Genomic DNA, 16205 nt, shown 5'->3' with positions numbered 1-16205 from the left:
AAGACGATCCTGGCTAACACGTTGAAACCCTGTCTCTACTAAAAGTACAAAAAATTAGCTGAGTGAGGTGGCAGGCGCCTGTAGTCCCAGCTACTCAGGAGGCTGAGGCAGGAGAATGGCGTGAACCTGGGAGGCAGAGCTTGCAGCGACCCCAGATTGCACCACTGCTCTCCAGCCTGGGCGACAGAGCGAGACTCCATCTCAAAAAAAAAAAAAAAAAGAAAAAAATTATTCTAATTTGCCTGCGTGAGTGGATGTGTTTGGCTAAATTTTTGATAAGGATTTCTTTGCCACTATGTTCACAACATATGTTGGTGAATAGTTTTCTTGGCTCATCATGTCTTCTGGATTTGGTGTCTGGGTAATACTTTAATCATAAAATGAGTTGAGAAGTGTTCACTGCTCCTCTATTTTCTGTAAGATCAATGGGAAAATTTGTGTAGAATGTACCAGTCCAAAACTATGTGAGTCTAGAATTTTCTTTATCAAGACAGATTAAATCACAGTGTGAAATATTTAATAGGCTGGGCACAGTGGCTTATGCCTGTAATCCCAGCACTTTGGGAGGCCAAGGTGGGCGAATCACGAGGTCAGGAGATTGAGACCATCCTGGCTAACACGGTGAAACCCCACCTCTACTAAAAATACAAAAAAAAGAAAAAAAAATTAGCCAGGCGTGGTGGTGGGCACCTGTAGTCCCAGCTACTCGGGAGGCCGAGGCAGGAGAACGGCATGAACCCAGGCGGCGGAGCTTGCAGTGAGCCGAGATGGCTCCACTGCTCTCCAACGTGGGTGACAGAGTGAGACTCCATCTCAAAAAAAAAAAGGGGGGGGGGAGAGTTGATTTTTTAAAACGTCAAAGAAGAGATGTGAAAATATATTATTTAGAGTTCTGTAGGCAACCAACAGGAATAAAAATAGAAATGTTTTCTGGGATGATCTAGGAGCTGTTAAGGTGAGGAAGTGTGAAATGGAGGCAGCTGTTTATCAGTTATGTTTTTCTACACTATTTCAATTTTATCAATGCATGTATTACCTCAGTTCATTATTAGAGATTTTTAAAACTTTAGATTTCTTAGTGCAGAAAAAAAATGTTTCTTGTTCTTAATCTTTTAGAATTTAAATATGAATAGTGATGGCATGTGGGTACGTGAGCAGAATTTTTTTCTCCTAAAGACCAAGGTCAAGGGGCAAACTCTCTTACAAGCCACATCGCTCATAACTTGATGTGGGCAAGAGCTCAACTGGCCGTCACCAAAAGTCCATGCCACTCCCAAAATAGAATGGAGGCAAGGAGACTAAGCAACTGGTCTTTCTGGGAACGACATTTGGTGCAGCTGTGTTAAGCGGTTGCCATGGACTAATATAGCAAACAGAAATAATCTCAGGGAAGCAAGTGCCCGAGAAAAACGAGATGACACAGGAAGTCACTAATGTTATCAGCTGTCTTCTTCTGTTTATACAAGAACACTGCCAAAGTAACCACCTATGTGTCCCGGTTTTAAGCTGCATGACACAACCTTTTTACCCTGAAGAGAGAGTGATATGGTGGCCAAGGAGAGACCATCACTGTGGAAAACACATATTAAGACATTTTGAGATATGAAGTAATGGGGTCGATCGTGAGGACTTCAGGCTACAAGCTGACAACCTTGCAGTTGGTTCAAAGAGCTTGGGGACTTTTCAGTTTAATTTTGCTGGGTGACCACAACCCGAAGCTTTCACACCTGCCTTCCCTTTCCTTTTTTCTTAGCTATTTATGTATTTATTTTTGAGACGGAGTGTTGCTCTGTTGCCCAGGCTGGAGTGCAGTGGCACATTCTTGGCTCACAGCAACCTCCACCTCCTGAGTTCAAGCAATTCTCCTGCCTCAGCCTCCCAGTAGCTGGGATTACAGGCTCCCGCCACCATGCCTGGCTAATTTATTATTATTATTATTATTATTTGTAGTAGAGACAGGGTTTTCGCATGTTGGCCAGACTGGTCTTGAACTCCTGACCTCAGGTGATCCGCCTGCCTCGGCCTCCCAAAGTGCTGGGATTACAGGCATGAGCCACTGTGCCCAGCATTCCCTTTCAAAGAAAATGCTGCATGAATAGTGGTAATAAACCAGTCAGAGCAATTCCATGCAACCCAACAGATACGTGGTTTGTGCATTTTTTTCTATCCATGAGGGAATGAGAAACTCTATTCCTACCTTTCCGTCAGTTCCATTCAACCAAATATTTCCCATGTTAACGTGAAACCAGACCTCTCCTGAGTGACTGCACTCACTTACTCCACTTGCTCCGCAGTTCCTCTCATTCCCTGAGTGTGCACACAGGGCCCAGCAGGCACTGAGGACAAGGTTGAGTGGCACTTGTCATCTGCATACCTCCCAGGTGGGTCCTGCTCAGGGAGGAGTGTCCAATAACCTTGGTGACAGCCACAGCCTGGCAGGATTCATGCTGCAGACAACGTGGTGCCCAAATCCTTTCCTTATAATTCCCCAGGCATGGGGTTAGTAGACAAAGCCGGTGAAGCTGATAAGAGAAGCAACATGTAAAAGGGGAGAGCACCACATTGTCCCCTAAGACAAGAATGGAAGTGGTTTAATGAGTTTGTTACTATCTACATTATATTAAAACCAATCAAAGCAGGACAAAATAGATCAGATCCTGTTCACAAAGCCAGTGCTTTGTGTAGTGGGATTTTAAAGACATTACCCTGTCAGTGAGAGAGAGAGAGAGCTACAGTTAGACAAACATTATAAGACAAATAGCTAAATATAAAATAAAAAATGCAGATGTAAAATCATATTTGCAAGTCTTTCTTTTGCTGTCAGTAGTTAGTAGTTGGTTGTAGCCACCCAGATGGGAGCCAGATATATACAACTGTAAGTACCATTTACAATTTCAGTGGCTAAAGAATCCTGCCAGAAAGAATTTTTTAGTCAACATTCCTAAACATTTCTCATTGTGTCAAAATGTACATATTTGCTTATATCAAAATAAAAATGAGAATTTCCTTCACTTCTGGTGTTGTGAAAAGTTCCTAATAGATATCTCAAGGAGACCAGGTTCCACGAGCATTTCCTGTGGCCTCACTGCAGACAGCAGGCCACTTCAGCCTCCACTCAGGCGAATGCTTCGTGGCTGACAGTGTGCACACTCTGGCTCAAGTATACCGAGGGTGGGGTACTACACTCACCACTTACTAGCTGTGGGATGTTACTCGAGGCCTTTAAACTTCTGTCAGAAACTCAAGCCTTCAAGCTTTCATCTCTTCCATCTCCGCACCTCACAGGACTACCATGAACTAAATGAGAGCACACATACAACAGCACAGCCCAGTGCCAAAATATGGTAAGAAACGGGTATGATTACTTTTCCTATTTTATAATTGAGGGGACTGAGGCCAAGAGAAGTGAAGTGGATCCAAGTCACAAAGCCTGGGGTCACAAATCTGGAATCTGAAGGCAGGCTGTCAATAGTAAGGTTGTTATACACAGTAAATGAGTTAATTCATGGAAAGCTCTTAGGAAAGCCTTGGTTATGAGAAAGTTCTCAATAGAGATTAGCTCTTTTATTATGACTCCATTCGCTTTCACGCTATTTAAGCTTTTTCCTTTATTTCACTTCAAGAATGAGGGCTTGGTGGGGCCAGGCGCGGTGGCTCACACCTGTAATCCCAGCACTTTGGGAGGCCGAGACGGGCGGATCACGAGGTCAGGAGATCGAGACCATCCTGGCTAACACGGTGAAACCCTGTCTCTACTAAAAATACAAAAAATTAGCTGGGTGTCGTGGCGGCGCCTGTAGTCCCAGCTACTCGGGAGGCTGAGGCAGGAGAATGGCGTAAACCCGGGAGGCGGAGCTTGCAGTGAGCTGAGATTGTGCCACTGCACTCCAGCCTGGGAGACACAGCAAGACAACGTCTCAAAAACAAAAAAACAAACTGGTAAGCAACAACAGAGACTAGCACATCAGTGTCACACGGTGAGTGTGTGTGTGTGTGTGGTGCACACTATAGACATGTGGATGTTGGGTTTTGTTCAGTTTCACTTTAGTGTGGGTGGTGTGAACCCATCAGCGTGTGTGTGGGTGTGTATGTGTGTCTGAGAGGATGCCGACGATGGTGAACATTGGTGAATATCCCATTCGAAAATTGGGAAAAATGAAGGCTAAGTGACGGGCATGGCTGTCTTCTCACTCATTGATTCTCCTTTCTCCAGCCCTGTCTGCTGGCAGCTGTCTTCCTGTTAAGCCTCAACTCAAGGTGATTACTGAATTCAAAGATTTAACAAGCTCACCACAGTCAATACCAAAAGGGTTTCACTCCGTGACCATTCACCCAGTCTCCCACTATCCAAGTTCCCTGCTGGAACACATCACTCACTTGTAAAGCCCCAAAGGTACATGAAGAAGATGGTCTTATGTCCTTGCACATCCACTCCTCACTATCCCCAGCAGGAAGTTGTAGGAAGATACTCAAAATCCCTCTTCTCTTTTATTCCAGTCCAGTTACTTTATTCACAAGGAATGGAGAAGAACTGGATGAATTATTACGATTCTCCCTGCACCCTGTGTTCCTTTGTTGACTTTCATTGGAGTGTTGTTTTCTGTCCTACTAATTCTTTTTCCTGGGATCTCTACACAGCCAGAGTAAAGAAGGCATCCAAGAAGTTTTTTCATTTCCCCTTTCCTTTAAAAGTCAAACATTTGGGCTGGGCGTGGTAGCTCACACCTGTAATCCCAGCACTTTTGGAGGCCGAGGTGGGTGGATTACCTGAGGTCAGGAGTTTAAGACCAGCCTGGCCAACATGGTGAAAGCCCATCTCTACTAAAAATACAAAAATTAGCTGGGAGTGGTGGCACACGCCTGTAAACCCAGCTACTCAGGAGACTGAGGCAGGAGAACCAGGGAGATGGAGGTTGCAGTGAGCCGAGATTACACCATTGCACTCCAGCCTGGGCAACAGAGCGAGGCTCTGTCTCAAAAATAAATGAAATAAAATAAAATAAAAGTTAAACATTGGAGTTCCACAAAAAGTCAACAAAGAAAATGAGAGATGGGGCTCCTCAAAGAAATAATGTAACAAAATCTCTCAGAACGAAGAATCATGAGATTCCGGATGGTAAGAGCCAGCCAAGTAGCCACGCAATTTAAGAGTATGGTCATATCAAGGCACTTTATCCAAAATGTTCAGAATTCCAGGACAAAGAGAAGATGTTTAAAACTTCTAGAGGTAAGAAAAAAAATTCTATCTATCTTCAGAGATCTCAACAGTAGTAATGGAAGCCAGAAGGCAATGGAATAATGCCTTTTAAAATTTTAAAGGAAAATGGTTTCCATCTTAAAATTACATAAGCCCAACTATAAATCAAGCATGAGGACATATAATGGCATTTTTAAATGTACAAGTTCTCAAAAAAATTTTTTTTGGCTCTTATAGCCTCTTGCAGAAAGCTAACAAAAGATGAGTTCCACCAAAGGGAGCAGTTTATTCCAATGAAGAGGAAGACATGGGGTAAAAGGAAGGAGAAATCAGCACAGGAAGTGGCAAAGCATGGGTGATGAGAAATCCCAAGACCAGCTGTGTGCCCAGTACAGACAAGCAGTCCAGTGTAGAGAAAATTAGAAGAGATGGCTCTAGAAAAATGAAATTAATAGATCACCTGATGTATCTGAAAGTCTTGGGGGAAAACTTAGACAATTTGGGAAATTTTTGAGTGGAATTAATAAAAAGACCAAAAAAAAAAAAATCAAGAGAAAAAGATTATTAGCTCCAAGAAAAACAAAACTTTATTCAGAGACAAAAAATGATCATAATTTACTACATGTATGGCACTGTGACTAGCATTTACATGTAAATGGTGAATATTGAGCTAATTATTCTACAATAGAACTGTTTTGGGAGTTGGGAGAATAGGAAGAGTCTGTGTGGTGGTAGAGGTGGCGGGGTCTAGTTAATAGTAACATAACAATGTTAATTTATGGAATCTCAAAATTATAATACCTTCTTAAAATATCAAATATCCCTTAGAACTATTGAAACTTCCCCTATTATCTAAAGCAAAGCTTTTAAGACATTGGCTTGAGCCCTAACTTAATTGAATTACAAACAGTTTTTAAAAAACTTACACTGCAAACAACTATGTTAGCCTCTGTGTTTCCTCATGTACAGCCAACATCTGGATATTTCCGTTTCCTTCACTGAATTAAAACCAGCTCATCCTCCAGGAAGCAAAAAGTAACTACCAGATGAGTTCACTGGCAAAAAGCTGCATAAATAAAAGCTCACATAAAATGTCTAAAATTTTCTTTGAACTAAAAATAAGCAAAATGAGTGATTCATGACTAGATCACTGATGAATTCACCCCGGGAGACATTCCAGAAGCTCTGGAGATAATCATCAGCTTCCACGATACATTTCAGACCATGGCCCCGCGGGAAACTTGACTCTCTGAAATGATAAAAGGGTTTGACTAATGCAAAGAATTCTCTTTAAAAGTTCAAATAGTCATTATTTGGATGATTTGAGGTACTGAAATGGACCATGAGTATGTGTGTTGGGGCGTGGTCACTGTGTGCTCAGACACATTTACGGTGCCTTTTTCGTGATGAATCTCAAAGTACTTAACACATAGTAGTGACGATAAACTGTACACTTCTATAGGTATCTCCTTCTGGAAAAAATTTACTGATTCGGGATGGTGGTAGCCAGAGATCATTCATCCAAAACTTTTTCAGTTATACGTCTTTTCCTTCCTAGAACAGTGAATCCGAATGATTCTCTGCTATGCCAATTTAAAGGAAATTTGCTCAACATAATATTTTCTGGTGCTTCTCGTGGATTGGGAAATGGTTTGTGAAGAGGGAACACACTCCTCCTTCCGTGGCATTGCTTGAGCACACGAATTTGAGACGGGGCTGGGCAACATGGCAAGACCCCTTCTCTACAAAAACAATGTTTTTAAATTACCCTGACGTGGCGGCACACACCTGTGGTCCCTGCTACTCAAGAGGCTGAGGTGGGAGGATTGCTTGAGCCCAGGAGCTTGAGGCTGCAGTGAGCCAGGTTCACACCCCTGCACCCCAGCCTGGGCAACAGAGCAAGACCCTATCTCAAAAAAAGAAAAGAAAAAAAAAGGTTATCTTTTAAAAGGAATTCATAAGCACCCTACATTACAATTATTTAGGCTACTAGACTTAGATTTTTGCCCTAGCTAACAAGTTAAGAACCAAATTCCGTTTTTAAGTGCTATCGTCTATCCATAACTCTACTAGCCTTCATAGCAAGAATATTCCCTTTTGTGATTTTGGTCTATTAAACTTATTAATTAGTTTTAGTTTAAGCTGCCTCAAATTTGCACAAGTATCAGTCATTAAATAGGTGACAACTTAAGAGACCCAGGTTACTATGACCCATGCTGGTTTTCTTCAATATTAAGCCATAACCCACTTCATCAGAGACCAGAGTTCAAAAATCTTTGCATCTTTGCCTCATTTTACTAAATAGTCATTTAGAAGGTGTGTTTAACAGAGAAAATACAAAGTCCTTGTATTTAATTCACTTTCTTTAATTTTTTTTTTTTTTGAGACGAAGTTTTGCTCTCGTTGCCCAGGGTGGAGTGCAATGGCATGATCTTGGCTCACTGTGGCCTCCACCTCCCAGGTTCAAGTGATTCTCCTGCCTCAGCCTCCTGAGTAGCTGAGATTACAGGCCTGTGCCAGCATGCGCCACTAATTTTGTATTTTTAGTAGAGATGGGGTTTCTCCATGTTGGTCAGGCTGGTCTCGAACTCCTGACCTCAGGTGATCCGCCACCCCCCGCCCCCCTACCTCCCAAAGTGCTGGGATTACAGGCATGAGCCACCATGCTCATATAATTTTGTATTTTTAGTAGAGATGGGGTTTCACTATGTTGGTCAGGTTGGTCTTGAACTCCTGACCTCAAGTGATCCACCCACCTCGGCCTCCCAAAGTGCTGGGATTACAGGCGTGAGCCACCACACTCAGCCCACTTTCTTCAAATTTAATAGAATGAAAATACAAATCAAACCAATCCAATTTCTGGAGAATAAATTTTGAACTTGTAACACCATTTCAATATAAAAATGACACTTTGTTGCCTTTAGGTGTGTCTCCTAATATTTTGCATGCTGGACCTCATGGGTCAGGAGAACAGCACAGACAGAAGTAAACAGTAGTTAGGCCAGGAAGCCGGGAAATCCACAGACTCCTCTGTCTGGCTGTCGTGTGGGGTTAAGTCAATCTCTTAGGAGCTGAGTTGGGCTTGGGTTTGTTGTTGCTTTGATACCTTCAGTGCACGGACTTCAATGCCCCCATCTGTGGGCTGCTGTTTCCTGTGTGCAGAGTGGGTCTGGCATGTTGGAGGGACTTTCTCAGTGTTCTTGCTCCACTCCCAACTTCCAGCAACCCCTGGAAGCCTATGCCACCGAGAGAGTCACTCTCCATGTTCCTGCCCGTGCCCCAGGGGTTGACACTGGGTCTTAGTACTTGGTGAACTGAGTTGGGGCGGGAGAGCTCTGTGTTCTCTCCACCCAGGCTTAGTCTCAGGCCCTCCACTAGGCTTGAGGAATGGGTGGGTTTTCTCACAGTCCCTCCCTCCCACCCCATGGCATGGAATTCAGCCTAGGAGCTGGGTCAGGTGAGAGAGTGTCTGCCCCTCCCACTGCGACAGCTGACTTCTGCATTGCATAGATTAATCCTGGCTTCAAGAAGGTGTCTCATCCCTCCTCCAGGTGCAAGGAAACGTGTTTCTTCCTCTCCCAGAGAAGCCAAGGTGCATGGCTTATGTCCCAGGGGCAGGAGAGTCTTCCATTCCTTCTCCAAGCCAGTGGGTTTTGCTTTCACCCCTCCAGTGGCAAAGGGTTCACTTTAGTCAGCTTGGGCAGCTATAACAAATGACCACAGACTGGAGAGTCATATTTATTTATTTATTTAGAGACATGGTCTTGCTCCATCACCCAGGCTGGAGTGCAGTGGTGCAATCACAGCTCCCTGCCGCCTCACCCTCCTGAGTTCAAGCAATCCTCCCATCTCAGCCTCCCGAGTAGCTGGGACCACAGGTGCACACCACCACGCCTGGCCAATTTTTTAAATTTTTTGTAGAGAAAGGGGCCTTGCTATGCTGTCCAGGATGATCTTGAAATTCTGGCCTCAAACGATCATCCTGGCCTCCCAAAGTGCTGGGACTACAGGTGTGAGCCACTGTGCCTGGCAGATCCCTCTTTAGAATTCTCTTGACTTGGTGGCCTTGTGACTTCAGTTCTCTAACGGGCTCCTGCAAAGTTATGATCTTGCAGCTTATTCGGCTTCTTGTTCCCATTAGGGTGGGAATGATGTTCCTTTGTCATTTTCTACCTTCTAAGCGGAAGCACTCCCCAAAGGCGACATTTTGACTATGAGTAGGATGCATAGGTTGATCATTTTGCTGATGCCATTTTAGCTATAGTTCCCATTCCCTCACTTGCCCTGCTGGCATCCCACAACACACATTGGAAGCCACCGCCTGGGGCGAAGCTCTGATCTGTGGCCAGCGTTCATGCACCAATCATACTCATAACCTGGGTTTCATCAGTACCATGCTGCACTACTTGGGTAACCAGCCACCCTGGTGAGTAATCAGATTATATGATAGGGGTAGAGAATCTGAGCCTCCCACATGGCTATCACTTTTCACATCAGGGCTGTGTTTTGGCAAGATCTCATAAATTCTCACAACGGAGAAAAGCAAAGTGTGAGGCCTATGTGGTATAAAAAGAAATAGAGATGAATCGGTCTAGTAATTAACGTTTAGTAACTTGACCATCATAGCCAATCCAAATGATTTAAGTCTGTCTATTAGCTATCTAAACCTACCCTGTGTCTGGTTTTGTGCCTCAACAAACTCCTAACAAACTTACATTTTTTCTTGAGATTTATCAATTCAGGAAAATATATAATGCAGTCCACATGGAAAATGGAAGCAAGATATTTTCCTGAAAGTTATCTGATTTTTTTAAACTCTAGAGGCCATTGTAAAAATACCTTTACTAATAATCAGCTTTTGTAATGTTTTTACGGTTAACTTGTCCTCGTGTCATGTATGTTTCTGGTTGGTGTTATATCAGACCTGGGATAAACAAGCAGTGCCCATTTCAGCTATCATACTTTGCCAATGAAATTAATGCCAGTTTTCATTAAGTTGCTTGAAGATTGCACCAAAAAAAATTTATTGTTTACATTTTTGAAGCAAGTTGTCTTAAGTTTAAATAACTGCAGAGAACGGTTTTCTCCTAACTAAGGAGTAATAAATGTAGTTACTGTGCTGTAAGGGCCACATGCTGCTATGGTTTCTGAGGCAATTTTTGTAGGTTAAATTATAAACACTAGAATTCAAATGTTTATCATCAAAGTCTTAAATTCTAGTATCACAAATCCTAGAATGCCAGCCAGGGAGCAATTACCTTTCTAATTGAGTAATAGGCTTAGAGAACCTGTGTGGAGCTGAAGACAGACACCTCACATCGCTGGGGCACAGGGAGGGCGGCCAGATGTCCTGCAGGGAGAACCCCAGGGGAACCATTCCCAGGGGTGAAACCGTGCCGACTCGGAGGTAGTGTGCCACTTGGAAGCAGTGGCACCGTCTGATGGTATATGCCTCACTTCTTCATTTATGCTCCACATTCGTGGAAGAGAATAAAGGTCTGTCTGGCTTTCTCATGTGCCCAGCTTTACGAATTTTCTTTTTGCAGAACAACAAAGCAGGAATGTGTTTCGAGGAGCCAACTAATCCAAACCCCTCTACAGACAAGAAATGAATGACAGTTTTATGTCTAAAATGAAAAGAGCTACCAATCATTTGTTAGATTAAAGAAAAGCTTACAGAAGGAACAACAAATGCTGGATGATAGTTATTTTACCTAAACCAAACTGTATCCCAAAACATAAGTATACAAGTATATTAGCTTTCTTTAAGCATTGATAACAGATCATGCAATCTCATAATCTCATTTTTTATGCTAACGGACCCTTATCAATTGGCTGACTGCATGTTTATTCTTTAGTGGTAACAGTTATTCAGACGGTAAATATTTTGGAAAAAAGTAAAATTTTCTTATATGTCTTCTCTCAGTTTTTCCCTTCATTTGAAAACAGTTAAGAAACACTTGATCAAAGAATTTCGAATTGACTAGAAAAATAAAATATTAATTTTTTTAGAGAACATATGTTCACTGTAATTATCTAAGTCCTATGTTAGAAAACTATTGAGATTTTTGGTTGGGCGTGGTGGCTCACGCCTGTAATCCCAGCACTTTGGGAGGCCAAGGCGGGCAGATCATAAGGTCAAGAGATCGAGACCATCCTGGTTAACACAGTGAAACCCCATCTCTACTAAAAATACAAAAAATTAGCCAGGCATGGTGGCGGGCGCCTGTAGTCTCAGCTACTTGGGAGGCTGAGGCAGGAGAATGGCATGAACCCGGGAGGCGGAGCTTGTAGTGAGCCAAGATCGTGCCACTGCACTCCAGCCTGGGCGATGAGCAAGACTCCCTCTCAAAAAAGAAAAGAAAAGAAAAGAAAAAACTATTGAGATTTTTCAATCATGTTGCATTGCTCAGATTTGTACAAGCTATTTCAAAATACTGTCACATCTGTATCAGGACCTTTGTTTAAAGAGGTACTAAGTGTCAGTTCATTTACTCATGGCAGAATTGCAACTGATCTAACCACTAGCCAGGGTGACAGCTCCAAAAGAGGCCGTTTGTGCTTTTTATGTGGCTGGTTGGCTTTACGTTGGCAGCTCTTCAATATGCTTTAGGCACATCTGTTTCATGGCTTTATTTGGAAAATGAAAGGGTTATGGGAGCCTGGAAGACATTGATGTTGTCACCAAATATGAATTCAATCTCTTGGTCTTTGAAACAGCCTCCCAAGACACAGTCTATGCATTTGATTCCATGTGGAACAGCTTAGGCAATTGACGAGGACTTCCATATTAGATCAGAAGTGTTTTTCCAGATGCCACTTAAAAATAACACACAGAGGCTTGGAGTTTGCTTTCCAGGGGAGGCAGCATTTAGAGCAAGGCTTATCATTAAGAGCTCCAGCTTCTGCTGATGAAAAATGTTAATCTGTTCTTTGCAAAAGGCTACTGGGATATTTTGTCCCTGTCAAAAGAGAGGTTAACAGGATGTGTTGATGCACAGCTTTCTTTATCCCTCTGCTGAGGAGCTGTGCCTGGCTTCAGGAGAGGAAAGCCAGGGACATGAACAGAGAGAAAGAATTTAAATTCGAGTCTGGAGGAAATGATTTCACGGGGGAAAAAACAGATGAAAGCAGGTCTGTTTCAAAGGATGAGGATCCAAGGTATGGATTTCCTTTGCAGGATTTTTGCTTGGTTCTGTTTCTAGGCCCTTCTCTGATTCACTTGGCCAAAGTCATCCGCATCTCCTCCACATTCTCATGATATTTGATTGAAGTGCTTCCCTGAGGAGAATGATGTCACTGTGCAGTCTGTGATGAGGTTTCGGTCAATGCTGGACTGTGCACATGGCAGTGGTCCCATAAGCTTAGAATGGAGCTGAAAAATTCCTACCAGCTAGTCACATCGTAGCTGCTGTAGCATTGTATGTTGCTCACGTGTTTCTGGTGATGCTGGTGTAAAACAACCTACTGTGCTGCCAGTCCTAAAAACGCAGCGGTCCCCTACTCCAGGGCCATGGACCGGTACCAGTCCATGGCCTGTTAGGAAGTAGGCCACACAGCAGGAGGTGAGTGGTGGGCGAGGGAGCCTTACCACCTGCGCTCCGCCTCCTGTCAGATCAGCAGCAGCTTTTGATTCTCAAAGGAGCGCGAAGCCTGTTGTGAACAGCGCAGGCAATATATGTCGCATACGATTATGTATAGTACACGATTGATAGAAAACAAACAACTGTATTACTGGCTTATGTATTACTATACTTTTTGTCATTAAGGTGTACACATTCTACTTACAAAAAAAAAGTTAACTGTGAAACAGCCTCAGGCAGGTCCTTCAGGAGGCATTCCGGGGAAGGCACGGCAGCTCCATGCCTGTTGTTTCCCTGAAGACCTTCCAGTGGGACAACTTGTGGAGATGGAAAACAATGACATGGATGGTCCTGATCTGTGTAGCCCTAGGCTAATGTGTGTGTTTGCGTCTTACTCTTTTTTTTTTTGAGATGGAGTCTCGCTCTGTTGCCCAGGCTGGAGTGCAGTGGCGCGATCTCAGCTCACTGCAAACTCTGCTTCCCAGGTTCATGCCATTCTCCTGCCTAAGCCTCCCGAAGAGCTGGGACTACAGGTGCCTGCCACCACGCCCGGCTAATATTTTTGTATTTTTTAGTAGAGATGGGGTTTCACCGTGTTAGCCAGGATGGTCTCCATCTCCTGACCTAGTGATCCGCCCGCCTCAGCCTCCTAAAGTGCTGGGATTACAGGTGTGTCTTCGTCTTTAACTAAAAAGTTAACAGTTTTAAAAGTTTTAAAAACAGCTTTAAAAATAAAAAAAAGCTTGTAGAATAAAGATATAAAGAAAAAATATTTTTGTACAGTTGTACAATGTGTTTCTAATTTTAAGCGAAGTGTTATTGCAGGAGTCAAAAAGTTTAAAATTTTTAAAGTTTATAAAGTAACAAAGTTACAGTAAGTTGGGCCAAGCACGGTGGCTCATGCCTGTAATCCCAGCACTTTGGGAGGCTGAGGTGGGTGGATCACCTGTGGTCAGGAGTTCGAGACCAACCTGGCCAACATGGTGAAACCTCATATCTACTAAAAATACAAAAATTAGCTGGGCCTACTGGTGGGCGCCTGTAATCCCAGCTACTAGAGAGGCTGAGGCAGGAGAATCGCTTGAACCTGGGAGGCAGAGGTTGCAGTGAGCTGAGATCGTACCACTGCACTTCAGTCGCAGCGACAAGAGCGAGACTCCATCTCAAAACAAAACAAAACAAAACAAAACAAACAAACAAAAAAAGTTACAGTAAGTTAAGGTTAATTTACTATGGAACAATGAAAAATCTTTTAAAAAATACATTTGGCGTAGCCTATGTGTACAGTGTCTCCAAAGTCTACAGTAGTATACAGAACTGTCCTAGGCCTGCACGTTCACTCACCATTCACTCACAAACTCACCCAGAGCAATGAGGGAGTCCTGTAAGCTCCATTTCTGGTAAATAACCTACTTTTTTTTTTTAATTATTATTATTATTATTATTTTCTGAGACAGAGTCTCGCTATCCCACCCAGACTGGAGTGCAGTGGTGCAATTTCAGCTCACGGCAACCTCTGCCTTCCAGGTTCAAGAGATTGTTGTGCCTCATCCTCCCAAGTAGCTGAGACTACAGGTGCCCACCACCACACCCAGCTAATTTTTGTTTTTGTTTTGAGACGGAATCTTGCCCTGTTGCCCGGGTTGGAGTGCCATGGTGTTATCTAGGCTCGCTGCAACCTCTGCCTCCCGGGTTCACGACATTCTCCTGCCTCAGCCTCCCGAGTAGCTGGGACTACAGGCGCCGCCACCTCACCCGGCTAATTTTTTGTATTTTTAGTAGAGATGGGGTTTCACCATGTTGGCCAGGATGGTCTCGATCTGACCTTATGATCCGCCTGCCTCAGCCTCCCAAAGTGCTGGGATTACAGGCACGAGCCACCACACCAGGCCAGGTGTGCCATTTTTTATCTTTTATACCATATTTTTATCATACCTTTTCTGTGTTTAGACATGTTTAGATGCACACATACTTGCCACTGTGTTACAGCTACCTACAGTATTCGGTAGGATCACATGCGGGCAGGTTTGTAGCCTGAGAGTAACAGGCCATACCACACAGCCTAGATGTGTAGTAAGCTCTACCAACTAGGTCTGTGTAAGTGCACACTGTGATGTTTACACAATGAAATCGCCTAACAACACATTTCTCTGCCTGCATCCCTGTCGTTAAGCAACACGTGATTGTGCGAAGGAGATTTGGGTGCATGTCTCTCACCCAAAGTACGGGCCAGTTTCTTTGAAGGTATGAACCCCGTCTTCATTTTTGTGTCTCCTCTAATGTCTTTCAAGTACAGACCCTTTACAATGTAACTCTTCAGCAAATGTTGAGTGAAGTGAAACGGAATGGGATAGAGAGGCAGCAACGCATGAAAGAAATTTGAGACTAAGGATGGAAGGGGGATGGCCGGCAAAAATCAAAAGAAACTCACAAAAAAAGAGTCAGAGAATCAAGAAATTTGTTCTAATCATGCATTGCATCAAATGAGAAAACAGGATGCCTCTTCATAAGAAAAGTATTTGAGTTCCATCATATTTACTCAGAAACCACTACTCCCTTATGCAAGATAAAGTTTGTGTGTGGGAAAGGAAGACAAGGAATATTCCAGTTCTGAACTTCAGGTGCACCACCTGCAGCTTGATAGATTCTCACTCCTCAGTCCAGGTTTCCTGCCATAGAGTATCTAAGAACAGTGGTAGAGATGGGTTGAATCTGAAATAGTTGTGGGCGAAGTCTTCAGTCTCTTTGACTCCCTATGAAATGAGTTCGGATTATTTATCCCTTCAGAAAAAAGGAAAAGCCAACTTCCTTCTGAGCAGTAAAATGAGCACAATAAAAATGTCTCAGTGTGTTCTCCGGAAATCTCACCCAGAAAGCCACTTCACACTCTCAAGGTAGAACATGAAACTCCTAGATTGTTCCAGAAGTCTTGCTCAATCAGGAACATCTAAATGGTTCCTTGGCAATAAGCAAACAAACAAACGCATAATATTGCTTCAGCATTTTAAAATAAGAGTGTTCTAGAAAGGCTTTCCAAAAAAAAGATTAGTCTGTATGTTAGAAATGAGTACTAGATAGCCTGTCTCTCTTAATCACTGAAAATAATATTCTCTTTCCCACTCACATAATCCAGAATAATCTTCTCATATTGTTAGGACACTTTCAGAAAGAAACCACCTGTGTGTATCACCTGGCACAATTGGAAACTTGTTAACAAGGTGGTGACAAGGAATTGGATGCCAGGCAGCAGTGGCGGCTACATGTTCCCACCAAAGTCAGTTTTGATCTCCCTGTGCCTTGCTCACCAGCAGTTTAAGTGTGTGACTTTTCTTCAATGAGCAGCAAGATCACTGTTCTTTGCCAGCAGGTGGTGCAAAAATCATTTTGCAAAAGTACTATTCACAGAAAAGCATAGGTCACCTCAA

General features: G+C 43.2%; 1 long non-coding RNA gene across 1 annotated transcript in view; it reads right to left on the bottom strand.

Moving 5' to 3' along the window:
• LOC117098579 overlaps positions 1 to 16205 on the bottom strand; it is a 31964-nt gene that overhangs the window by 5361 nt on the left and 10398 nt on the right. Inside the window, exon 3 of the long non-coding RNA XR_004443478.1 lies at positions 2279 to 2522. This is a non-coding gene — a long non-coding RNA (uncharacterized LOC117098579). The remainder of the gene's footprint in view (positions 1 to 2278; positions 2523 to 16205) is intronic.

This window comes from Trachypithecus francoisi, unplaced genomic scaffold (genome assembly GCF_009764315.1).
Source record: "Trachypithecus francoisi isolate TF-2019V2 unplaced genomic scaffold, Tfra_2.0 Contig01461, whole genome shotgun sequence".
NCBI classification, from domain to species: Eukaryota; Metazoa; Chordata; class Mammalia; order Primates; family Cercopithecidae; genus Trachypithecus; species Trachypithecus francoisi.
Note: the sequence above shows the minus strand (reverse complement) of the source record. Positions and strands in the feature narration are given on the sequence as shown.